Here is a 13922-nt window from a genome sequence, read left to right as displayed (position 1 = left end):
TGTCACCAATTTTGTGTTGCAAAAGTACTCCTGAGAATAATGTCTTTTTAAGATTTTCCGAACTTATAAAGCACTTTCGTCTACATCATCTCATTTGATCCTTAGCCACTTTCTTTTTGAGATAGGCAAGGAGAACATTAACTGTGTTCATTTTGCAGAGGAAGGACACCGTGGCTCTCAGAGACAACAGTTTTAAAGAGCTAACAAAACTCAGAGATAGGACTAAATTCATGGGTTTGCTCTATAATAACAACCTGACTCATGTTAACTTCACTAAGTCTCACTTCTGTTATCTGCAGAATATGAATGTGTGCCCAACTCACGGAGTGGCTGAGATGGAAAATTCAGAAGTACCCAACATCCAAAAATTTCCTTTCATCAAGCCAGGGTCCAACAAATGTCTGTGGAATGATGAAAGAAGAAATAAATAATTGCTTGATCCCATGCCTGGCACATGAGTGGATACTCAATAAATGCTACCTATTAATATTAAGGACTAACGATGAACCAATACCTATAAGAGGAATGTAGAGCGTTTTTTCTCCACTAGTGTTTCATCAACTTGTCTTTGAAAATAAAAAATTTGATTTTACTGGGTAACCAATATAACTTAATTGACTGCAGTCTATTTAAATCATTTTAACTTCTTTCCCTACCCAAAGAAGGTATGTAGGTCCTTTAATCATTTCATATTTAGTGCCTGCATCCCATAGGTCAGGCACCATACCATCCCATAGGTCATGTCATGGGAGACAGAACCTACTCTAAGGCTGGCAATTGTACAGGATTTGATAACTGAAGAAGACTAACAGGTCTAACATGGTCATGTTTGCAAAGATCCAGTTTATTGTAGGAAAGGGTCTAACGTAGCAATATCATTGAAGTGAGGAGAGGCTGCCTCACAGCAACGGGCTGGAGAATAGGGAGGGCTAAGCAGCCATGCACTCTCTCTGCAGGGTCATGCCAGGATGCATTCCTCTCTTTTAGATCAAGAACCACCAAAAATAAACACCTTGGAAACAGGGAGCCCATTGTTCTCCCTGCTGCTCATGTAGGCATATTCTTGCCAAGCAACCATCCCCAACAGCAGAGCCTTTGGGAGTGTCACCAGGACTCACCTTGGTTAGTACACAGTCCTGGCAATCTGTTACATGCCACCTGAAACTTGACTTGGATCGAGGACCACAGAGCAACACTACTAACAGGCAAATTTCTCTTTTGACCAGGGGTCAGGGCAATGAAGAAAACACTCAGTTCAACAAATAGCTCAGGACAAGCCCAGCCTGCCGGCAAGAACACTTCTGCATAGCTTACCTTCCTAAGCTTTGGCCCTGAACAGGGCCTCTTAACACAAAACAATCACATGAAGTTTGATGTCAATTATTGTTCTTGACATATTATATAATCACAAAAATATCCACATGCAGAAATCCCAAACATTTTAAACAATCAGTGAGGGCTGGTATAGAATTAGACACAGCACCATCCAAAAACAGCAGTACAAATTATAGTAAATTATTGCACCCAGTTTACAATTCTTTCCTCTCCTAGAGCTACAGCTTCCTGGACTTTAAGAAATACATCTATGAAATTATTAAGAAACACAATTAATCTGTTGTTAATCAAGTCTAAATTTTCTTGAGGAGAGTTCCTGTCTAGAAAGATAACACCTTGATGGGCCTGTGATTGATTTACCAATCAACTTGATTATCAACATCAGTGCTATCAAAAGTTCTATCAGTTCTACAATATTATTTTTGTTTGTGATTCTTGTCCCATATAGCAGAATCATATAGCACATCTGGATAAGATGGCTATGATATTCATCAGCTATCACTATAGTGTAATTATTTTATTATCCTCAACAAAGTCTATGTTTAGCCATATGCCATACATTATTTAATAGAGAAGTACAGGCTAGAGACTATGTCTCTGTGGCTATCTGATTCTAACTCTTTTGAGGGACAGAGCTAAATCCATTTCTAAGATATATTATGCAGTTTCTCTAAATAAATATAGCAATAGGATAAACAATTAAGAAATTGGCTTATCTGGTTATGGAGGCCAAGAAGCTCCACATTCGTCATTTACTATAAGAGCAAGGAAAGATGGTGGAATAGCTACAGTCTGAGACTCAGACTCAGCTCAGACTCTGTCAGTTTGGATTTAGACTGTAGTCCAAAGAAATGAGAACCAGGAGTGCCAATGACATAAATCCTGGTCCAACCACAGGGTAAGAAAGATAATGTCTCAGCTCAAGCAGCTAGACAGACAGACAGGCAGAGAGAAAGAGAAGAGAGAGAGTAAGAGAGAGAATTCAACCTTGTTTTGCATTTTTATTCTTATTTTATTCTGGCCCTCAGAGGATTGGATGATGGTAGCTCACACAGGGGCCCTTTTGCGTCACTGAGCCCACCAATCTGAATGATAATCTCTTCAGCAATATCTTCACAGAAGCACCCAGAAATAATATTTTACCAGGTAGGTGGGCATCCCATGGCCCAGTCAAGTTGACATATAAAATTAAACATCACATAAGATTACAAGATTTAATGTTTATTGGTTCTCAGTCAGAGATGTCCTACCCAAGGACCCATCTCCTGTCCTGTTTAACATTCACTGTAACATATCCTGAGTTGCACTGTAGGGAAAGAATGGTTAGAACTTGATTGTGTCACTAAGTCATTACAGAGTTCCTTGGTAACTCACATACTCTAGTAATAACATCCAGGTGACACCATGCATCTACCATGAGAGAACCCAACAGAGCTGCCCTGGTGAAGAAGAGCCTCAGTACTTAGAGATCATCACTCATCTCAGCCATTTCACAGGGATTTGAAGATATGGGGCCAACAAGCAGTCACAAAAAAGTCCCAAGTCTCAGAGCATCTTTCTAGTTTGTGCAGCTCAAGTGGATCTCTTGCAAAGGTGTCTTCCCAGTGATGACTCAGGATCTCAAGTAGCTCATGTATTTCCATTCCGCAAACCCAGAGACTGTTTCTTCTACACACATGATCAAGTGAAATGGGGGGAGAGAGGAGAATGCATAACTGATCAGAGGTAAAAAAAAATGAGGTAAAAACATGGAAGTTCTTATAAGTTATCTGCAAATTGGAAATCATTACTCTAATTCCTATTCAAGTAGCTAAATGGAAAACACCAGTCTATACTTTGTACCACACTGATTGGTATCCCATTCCTAGTATGGCACACAGGTGCCAGAAACTTATACTTAAAAACACATGCTCTTCCACTTACTTTTGAATAACAACTTTTGGATTATATAGAAACCAATAAAACCATTTTAATGAAAAGTGTTTTATTTCTTATTCTCTGAAGCCAAGCATGGAAGGGAGAAAAGCTCATTTTCTTTCTTTATCAGATGCTATAATTCATTGCAGCTGTCCACTATAACCAAAACCTTCCTGAAATTAAAATAGCATTTATTTGGTACAAAATCCCAATATTTAAAATCTTCTGTCTCCTCTCTTTACTTTCATTTTTTAAGAAAGGTTGTGTCAACCGAATAATGCAATATCATTAAATCAGGCGTTTGCTTTAACTGAGGGCTTTTTGACATCATAATAACTTAATTGCATCAATCAGTCAATCAAATTTTAATCAGTCAGACTAGCTCGGTTATCATGACAACTCAAATAATGAGAAATAAACAAAATAATTAGGATGTGTCTATTTTTGTTGGCAAGAACAGTCTTAAGTAAGTACTCATCACAATGGCAGAAAAAACCTGAATTGATTTCAGAACAACTGTGTACTGGGAGGACCCTTAGCAAACAGCAGCCTCAATGTAGCTTGGTTTGGACTGTCTCTCTCATTAGGTTGCAGATACTTTGAGATCTGCAAACCTTGAAAGATAATATCATATTTGTGATCTTTCTGCATAACCCAAAGAATGAATGTATAAATATGTACTGAAAGACTTTTGCTTAAATTGAAAAGAATAAAAGATGAAATTCTGAAAGAAAACATTTTGAATTTCAAGTGTTTATTTGGAAACCCTCTAGAGCCTAATACTTACCTTGATCTTGAGAGGTTCTTTCTCAATTCCCATCATTTTATATTGAGTAGTCTGCACAACTTCACATCTTGGAAGGAAAAGTACACAGAATCTATTGCTTAAAATGTGCCAGACAAAATGCTGGAAATTTTCACATGCGTTATCATATTTAATCATTAGATATAGATGCTAAAGTGTTACTATTATTCTCCTAATTCGATGAGGAAGCTGAATTTCAGAGCTTTTAAGTAAATGTCTTGAGGTCATGGAAGCCAGAAAGATCTAGTTCTTTCCCAACCCCATGAGATGGGCAAAGTCACTGTGGCCAACTTGGGTTGACAATTTGAGGAAGAAATGAACTCTTGGCAGGGACAGCCTCTTGAAAGTTGTTGTCACCTGACACCAAAACGTGCCTTAGACTACCCTGACTGATAAGAAAGTTTTTGCACTCACAAAATAGTAGATATTGGATCCAAATTCATATCTCCATAAATATAGCTGTGATGCCAATAATATAAGCACCATAGATAAACCCTGGTGATCTGTAATAAGTTCTAGAAATTATGTTGACAATTTTAGACAAAAGAGGCCAAAATTATTAATGAAGATTATGAAAATCAGTCCATCTCAGCAATGCTATGTTTAACTACCAATGGCCAAAAGTGATTCAAATGGATTTTTACATTTTGCATCTGAATAATGTTTAGACATTGATTTTATTTGTATGATTCTGGAGAAAGTTATTTAATTGTAAGACTAAATGTATCTTATTAATTATATTACTAATAGCATTATTTGTGTGAACACAATGTTTTCATTTATTTTCCCTGAATAATGATATGCAATTAGTCTCACAGTCAATAGCATTTTTTTTCTAAAATTCATAATCATGTTTAATATATTATAGGAGATAGGCAGATCCATAGGGCGAACCAAGCAGCAAAGAAACCAGCTGAATCAACAGGTAGACTAAGGCTCAATGTCTTTACCATAAGACTACTAAAGACACATTTTATTTTGGTGCTTGCGATGCTGAGAACAAAGGCATGTTTTGTTTGTTTTTAATCTGTACTTCATTTTCTTTTTCAACTAATGACATTTTTCTGTAATGGAAACTATGTAATTAGTTTTGGCTTTCTGAACAGTTTGCATTGAAATAGACTTGGGTTCAGTTTTTACTAGTTGTTTGATTTCAATTAGGTATGATAATATTTGCCTTTCAATTTACTGTAAGATTAAATAAATACATTAGTATAAGCCTTTTATTTCTGTGTCTGGTACACAGATGGAGGTTCATAAATGACAATTCCTGTTCTTTAAATCTCCTTAAACTAAAACTATGCACTTGTAACTGGCTTAGTGTCCTCTCCCATTAAACAGAGACCCTTCTTTCTTGCTGAATCTAAAATATATGTTACCTAATTGTAACATACATTTACATATGTTACTTAATGTGGTATTGGAATTTTCTTAAATTTTGAATTCAGACCCTGCCGCAGTCTGGCCTAGAGCTCACTAGCCTCCCAAGTGAGGGATTACAAGCGTGTGCCACCATGTTGGGCTGGAGTGTCATTTTCTGGGCCCCGGCTGTAGCTGGCCTTGAACTTGTGATCCTCCTGCCTCTCCATCTCCTGAGTGCTGGAATTGTAAGTATGTACCACCATGCCCAGCTCCTTTTAGGACCTGCCAACATGGGCAGCATTCGCACCAAAACGTGAAGAAGGCGGCCCGGGTCATCGTGGAGCAGTACTCCACGCGCCTGGGCAAGGACTTCCACACTGACAAGCGCGTGATCATCCCTAGCGAGAAGCTCTGCGCATCGCATGAAGCGATCCACAGAGACCCCGTGAGAGGCATCTCCATCAGGCTGCAGCAGGAGGAGAGAGAGAGGAGAGACAACTATGTTCCAGAGATCTCAGCCCCGGATCAGATCACTGAAGTTGGCCCTAACACTAAGGAAATGCTGAAGCTTTTGGGCTTCGCCATCTCTCCAACCTGCAAGTCTCTCAGCCCACAGTTTGGATGAATTTCAAAACACCACGTGGAGCCATTTAAATCTTTCTGCTGAGGTGTAATATTTTCAATAAACTCAGGAGCACCAAATAAAAAAATAAATAACTTTAAAAAAAATTTTGATTTTTTTATCTTTGATTTTCAGTCCTCTCTCTGTCTCTCTAATGTCTGTTCAGCTTCCTGTCGATTAGTACACTAACACTCCCTGTTTATACCTTTGAAACTCTCTTGTCTGATACCTTGTTCTGCTTTCTCCCTCTTGTCTGTATATTTGTTTTCCCCTTTTCTTTAACTTCTTGCTTTCCATCTCAGCTCACTCTTCCATTCTAAATATTACCATTGTTATTATTACAAGCTAGAAAATACTTAATTACACACAGTACAGGGACAGTAACAACACCAAGGACAATGATGGGAAGACAGAAAAAACAGGGAAACCAGTTTCCCCACAGCAAAAAATTAGTACAGGAACCAGAGGGGAATGAAGAGAACAGAAACTCAGATCCAGACTCCAACAAAATGAAGATAAACTATGCCAAAGGACCCAATGAAGCCCACAAGAATAATTTAAAAGAAGACATACTACAAGTACTCAATGAGAATTTTATAGAGATGATACTGGATAGGGTCAACCAAAATGTACAGGAGACACTCAAGAAATTCCAAGAAAATAAAAATAGAGAATTTGAAAAAGCAAAAGAAGAAATAAAGGAAACCATAGAAGCACTGTATAAACACCAAAGTGAAAGAGAGAACACAATGAATAAATGGATAAATGAACTCAGGACAAAAATAGACAACAATAAAGAAGAAAACTGCCAGGATATGGAAAACCTCAGAAAAAAGAACGAAACAGAACTGCAAAACAAGATGGAAGGCCAATCCAGCAGAATAGAACAAACAGAAGACAGAATCTCAGAACTTGAAGATGAAATGGTAATTAAAGGAAAAACCGAAGAACTATTAATGAAACAACTCGAGACCTGTGAAAAGAAAATGCAAGAACTCACTGACTAAATCAAAAGACCAAACTTGAGAATCATGGGCATCGAACAAGGAGAAGAAGTGCAAGCGAAGGGAATGCGTAATATATTCAACAAAATAATAACGGAAAATTTCTCAAATCTAGAGAAAGATATTCCCATACAAATGCAAGAGGCCTCCAGGACACCAAACAGACCAGATCAAAATAGAACTACTCCACGACACATCATCATTAAAACAACAAGTTCAGAAACTAAGGAAAGAATATTGAAGGCTGTAAGAGAGAAAAAACAAGTAACATACAAAGGTAAACCCATCAAAATCACAGCATACTTCTCAACAGAAACATTAAAAGCAAGAAGAGCGTGGGGTGAGATCTTCCGGGCACTGAATGAAAATAACTTCAACCCCAGGATACTCTACCCAGCAAAGCTATCATTCAAAATAGATGGAGCAATAAAGTCTTCCATGATAAGCAGAAACTAAAACAATATGTGACCACAAAGCCACCATTACAAAAGATTCTGCAAGGGATCCTGCACACAGAAAGTGACACCCAACTTAACCATGAAAAGGCAGGCAGCACCAAATCACGGGATAAGAAAAAGCAAGACAGTAGAGAGTAACATCAAGTTAGGTACACACAATCAAACCTTCAAATAACTAAGACAACTAAATGGCAGGAATCACCACATACCTATCAGTACTAACACTTAATGTTAATGGACTTAATTCACCCATCAAAAGACACCGTTTGACAAAATGGATTAAAAAAGAAGATCCAACAATTTGTTGCTTACAGGAGACTCATCTCACCGACAGAAATAAGCATATGCTTAGGATGAAAGGCTGGAAGAAGATTTACCAAGCCAATGGCCCCCGAAAACAAGCAGGAGTAGCAATACTTATCTCTGACAAAGTAGACTTCAAACCCACATTGATCAAACGAGATAAAGAAGGACATTCCATACTAATAAAAGGGGAAATAGACCAAAAGGAAATAATAATCATCAATGAGTATGTACCCAATGTCAACGCACCCAATTTCATCAAACATACCCTGAAAGAACTAAAAACATATATAAACACCAACACAGTGGTTGTGGGAGACTTTAACACTCCATTATCATCAATAGATAGGTCATCCAAACAAAAACTCAATAAAGAAATCCAAGATCTAAAATATGCAATAGATCAAGTGGACCTAGTAGATGTCTACAGAACATTTCATCCAACCTCTACACAATATACATTCTTCTCAGAAACCCATGGAACCTCCTCCAAAATAGATCATATCCTAGGGCACAAAGCAAGCCTCAGCAAATATAAGAAAATAGAAATTATACCGTGCATACTATCTGACCACAATGCAGTAAAAGTAGAACTCAACAACAAAAGTAAAGACAAAAAACATGCAAACAGCTGGAAACTAAATAACTCATTACTTAATGAAGAGTAGATCATCGATGCAATAAAAGAGGAAATTAAAAAGTTCCTGGAAGTCAATGAAAATGAAAACACAACCTACTGGAACCTATGGGACACAGCTAAGGCAGTCTTGAGAGGAAAGTTTATAGCCATGAGTGCATATATTAAAAAGATTGAAAGATCCCAAATCAATGACCTAATGATACATCTCAAACTCCTACAAAAACAAGAACAAGCAAATCCCAAAACAAATAGGAGAGAAATAATAAAAATAAGAGCTGAAATCAAAGAAATAGAAACCAAAAAAACCATACAAAGAATTAATGAAGCAAAATATTGGTTCTTTGAAAAAATAAACAAGATCGATAGAACCCTGGCAAACCTGACTAAAATGAGGAGAGAAAAAACCCAAAGTAGTAGAATTAGGAATGCAAAAGAGGAGATAACAACAAACACCATGGAAGTCCAGGAAATCATCAGAGACTACTTTGAGAACCTATATTCAAATAAATTTGAAAATCTAAAAGAAATGGACAGATTTCTAGATACATATGATCATCCAAAACTGAACCAAGAGGAAATTAATCACCTGAATAGACCTATAACACAAAATGAAATTGAAGCAGCAATCAAGAGTCTCCCCAAAAAGAAAAGTCCAGGACCTGATGGATTCTCTGCTGAATTCTATCAGACCTTTAAAGAAGAACTGATACCAACTCTCCTTAAACTGTTCCATGAAATAGAAAGGGAAGGAAAACTGCATAACACATTTTATGAAGCCAGTATTACACTTATCCCAAAACCAGGCAAAGACACCTCCAAAAAGGAGAACTATAGGCCAATCTCCTTAATGAACATTGATGCAAAAATCCTTAACAATGTAATGGCAAACCGAATTCAACAACACATCAAAAAGATTATTCACCACGACCAAGTAGGCTTCATCCCAGGGATGCAGGGGTGGTTCAACATACAAAAATCAATAAATGTAATAAACCACATTAACAGAAGCAAAGACAAAAACCACTTGATCATCTCAATAGATGCAGAAAAAGCCTTTGATAAGATCCAACATCATTTCATGATAAAAGCTCTAAGAAAACTAGGAATAGAAGGAAAGTTCCTCAACATTATAAAAGCTATTATGACAAACCTACAGCCAGCATTATACTTAACGGAGAAAAATTAAAACCATTCCCTCTAACATCAGGAACCAGACAAGGATGCCCACTATCTCCACTCCTATTCAACATAGTACTGGAATTCCTAGCCAGAGCAATTAGGCAAGAAGAAGGAATAAAAGGAATACAAATAGGTAAAGAAGCTGTCAAAATATCCCTATTTGCAGACGACATGATCCTATACCTTAAAGACCCAAAAAACTCTACTCAGAAGCTTCTAGACATCATCAATAGCTATAGCAAGGTAGCAGGATATAAAATCAACATAGAAAAATCATTAGCATTTCTATACACTAACAATGAGCAAACTGAAAAAGAATGTATGAAAACAATTCCATTTACAATAGCCTCAAAAAAATCAAATACCTAGGTGGAAACCTAACAAAAGATGTGAATGACCTCTTCAAGGAAAACTATAAACTTCTGAAGAAAGAGATTGAGGAAGACTATAGAAAGTGGAGAGATCTCCCATGCTCATGGATTGGTAGAATCAACATAGTAAAAATGTCTATACTCCCAAAAGTAATCTACATGTTTAATGCAATTCCCATCAAAATTCCAATGACATTCATTAAAGAGATTGAAAAATCTACTGTGAAATTTATATGGAAACACAAGAGGCCAAGAATAGCCAAGGAAATACTCAGTCAAAAGAACAATGCAGGAGGTATCACAATACCTGACTTCAAACTATATTACAAAGCAATAACAATAAAAACAGCATGGTACTGGCACAAAAACAGACATGAAGACCAGTGGAACAGAATAGAAGATCCAGATATGAAGCCACACAACTATAAGCAACTTATCTTTGACAAAGGAGCTAAAAATATACGATGGAGAAATAGCAGCCTCTTCAACAAAAACTGCTGGGAAAACTGGTTAGCAGTCTGCAAAAAACTGAAACTAGATCCATGTATACCACCCTATACCAAGATTAACTCAAAATGGATCAAGGATCTTAATATCAGACCACAAACTCTTAAGTTGGTACAAGAAAGAGTAGGAAATACTCTGGAGTTAGTAGGTATAGGTAAGAACTTTCTCAATGAAACCCCAGCAGCACAGCAACTAAGAGATAGCATAGATAAATGGGACCTCATAAAACTAAAAAGCTTCTGTTCATCAAAAGAAATGGTCTCTAAACTGAAGAGAACACCCACAGAGTGGGAGAAAATATTTGCCAACTATACATCAGACAAAGGACTGATAACCAGATATACAGGGAACTTAAAAAACTAAATTCTCCCAAAACTAATGAACCAATAAAGAAATGGGCAAGTGAACTAAACAGAACTTTCTCAAAAGAAGAAATTCAAATGGCCAGAAAACACATGAAAAAATGCTCACCATCTCTAGCAATAAAGGAAATGCAAATTAAAACCACGCTAAGATTCCACCTCACCCCTGTTAGAATAGCCATCATCAGCAACACCACCAACAACAGTTGTTGGCGAGGATGCGGGGAAAAAGGAACCCTCTTACACTGTTGGTGGGAATGTAGACTAGTACAACCACTCTGGAAAAAAATTTGGAGGCTACTTAAAAAGCTGGACATCGATCTACCATTTGATCCAGCAATACCATTCTTGGGGATATACCCAAAAGACTGTTACTCCAGAGGCACCTGCACATCCATGTTTATTGCGGCACTATTCACAATAGCCAAGTTATGGAAACAGCCAAGATGTCCCACCACTGATGAATGGATTAAGAAAATGTGGTATCTATACGCAATGGAATTTTATGCAGACATGAAGAAGAACGAAATGTTATCATTCGCTGGTAAATGGATGGAATTGGAGAACATCATTCTGAGTGAGGTTAGCCTGGCTCAAAAAACCAAAAATCGTATGTTCTCCCTCATATGTGGACATTAGATCAAGGGCAAACACAACAAGGGGATTGGACTATGAGCACATGATAAAAGCGAGAGCACATAAGGGAGGGGTGAGGATAGGTAAGACACCTAAAAAACTAGCTAGCATTTGTTGCCCTTAATGCAGAGAAACTAAAGCAGATACCTTAAAGCAACTGAGGCCAATAGGAAAAGGGGAACAGGAACTAGAGAAAAGGTTAGATCAAAAAGAATTAACCTAGAAGGTAACACCCATGCACAGGAAATCAATGTGAGTCAATGCCCTGTATAGCTATCCTTATCTCAACCAGTAAAACCCCTTGTTCCTTCCTATTATTGCTTATACTCTCTCTACAACAAAATTAGAAATAAGGGCAAAATAGTTTCTGCTGGGTATTGAGGGGGTAGGGGGGAGAGGGAGGGGGTGGAGTGGGTGGTAAGGGAGGGGGTGGGGGCAGTGGGGAGAAATGAACCAATCCTTGTATGCATATATGAATAATAAAAGAAAAATGAAAAAAAAAAAGAAAATTATCAAAACAGAGAGGATAAAGGAGAGCCAGCGCAGGGGCTGAATTCAAGTATGGTGTATTTGATATATTGTGAGAACCTCTGTAAATGCTACAATGTACCCCCACCTGGCACTACAATAAAGGAAAAAATAAATATTTGAAAAAAAAAATTAGATCTGGGAGAAGAGGGAGAATATTTCTTCAGTGCCGCCTAGGAATACACCACTGAAATGTCGGTTTCATAAATTCTTTCCTCTATGTGAGAGTTGTAAATAAAAAAAAAATTTTTTTTGAATTCACACTTGATTTTTCATGTCTGAGAAGTTTGAGCATGGTTATCTAACCTGTTGAATTTTTAATGTTTAAGGAAATTCAGACTTTGAGATAATAGCACAACTTCAGGAAGAGGAATCAAATATGCACTTCCTTCATTCTTCCCCTTTACTCAGAAAATCTCAGCTATGTGGCAGGTTGGACTAGCCACTGGGTTAAACAGTGAATAAACCATGCCACCTTGGGCTGGTGGAGTGGCTCAAGCAGTAGAGCACCTGCCTAGCAAGTGTGAGTTCAGTCTCCAGTACTGACAAAAAGTAAAAAAATAAAAACATGCTCCCTGTCCTTCAGGAGTTCCTTCAAGGTGCAGGTAATTCAGCAGTCACCATTCTGCCTGCGTTACCAGAAAATATAGAGTTAAATTTACTTGTGATTCATCTAAGACAAGTAGGTGTGTACGAATTTCCTTCTTTATATCATGTATATCCTCTTTTATATGTGTATTAACACTGTAAAAATTACCAAATATCTTTAGTAAATAGGTTGATGTACAAATTATTTTATTCATACAGAAAAGTTCTTTAAAATATAGAAAAGTATAAAAATACATACATTTTTGAGGTTTGTGCTTTGGGAAATTCAGTAAGAGTAGGTGCTATTTCATTATTAAAATCCAATTTGTAATAAAACCAAAAAATCATAAAAGATTAAGGAGTTTATTAAAGGGTCTGCAGAGGCATAAAATAAAGCAAAGTAAATATTTTCCCAAAACACTCTAAAATATTTCTCTGAACTTTCTTCATTTCTTTATTTTTTAACTTATAATTACTAGAAGGGAAAAAAAGTTTTTGCTAAACAATTAACTGTGTGTTTGAGCCTGTGTGTTCTAGTTGTTATATTTATCTCACTCTTTTCTTAACCTTACAAAACCTCTGACAAAGAATTTACACCAACAAAAGGTATATTTTCAAACTTTGACCCCTCCATTACTACTTTTAGACAGCAAATGCCTTTTAAAGTATCATTACAAATCACACTAAACTGAACAAAGCATTGGTTATATCTTCTTTAATAATACATGCTCTGCTTCTACTTGTCATCTCCAGAGTTTGAAGATGTTTCTGAGAACATATCCAAGTAAACACAGATGAAGCTCTCTCTAGGCCTGTACTAATTATCCATTGGAGCTTATCAAATGACCACGAAACTTAGTATCTTAAAACAACATGCATTTGCCACCATATAGTTTCTGTGAGTCAGGAGTCTTAGCAGTTGCTTAGCTGGGGCTGGATGCAGTCAAGTTACTGGTTTAGGATCTGTGGTCTCATACAAATTCTCAACTGGAAGAAAATTTTCTTCCAAGCTCACAGTGCTGTTGTCAGATCTCAGTTACTGGAGGGCATCCATTCTCATTGAATGTTGGCCAGGGACCGCTTTCAGTTCTTTGACAGGTGGTCCTTCCCAACATGGACACTTCATCAAAGTATGGGAATGGAGAAGGTGACAGAGAGTCTGCTAGCAAGACACAAACTTTTGTAAACTAATCCTGGAGTGAATAGCTCATCAACTTTTTCATATTTTATTGGTATAAGCAAGTTATTAAGTTCATCCCATACTCAACAGGTGAGGATTACACAGGATGTAAACACCAGAAGACA

At 37.1% G+C, this 13922-nt stretch overlaps 1 pseudogene; it reads left to right on the top strand.

Moving 5' to 3' along the window:
* The first annotated feature begins 5571 nt into the window (after positions 1–5571).
* Positions 5572–6073, top strand: LOC109680744 (small ribosomal subunit protein eS17-like; annotated as a pseudogene).
* Positions 6074–13922: the final 7849 nt, after the last annotated feature.

The sequence above is a fragment of the Castor canadensis genome, chromosome 3 (assembly GCF_047511655.1).
Source record: "Castor canadensis chromosome 3, mCasCan1.hap1v2, whole genome shotgun sequence".
NCBI classification, from domain to species: Eukaryota; Metazoa; Chordata; class Mammalia; order Rodentia; family Castoridae; genus Castor; species Castor canadensis.
The sequence above is the reverse complement of the archived record's forward strand: the minus strand, read 5'-3'. Positions and strand labels throughout refer to the sequence as shown.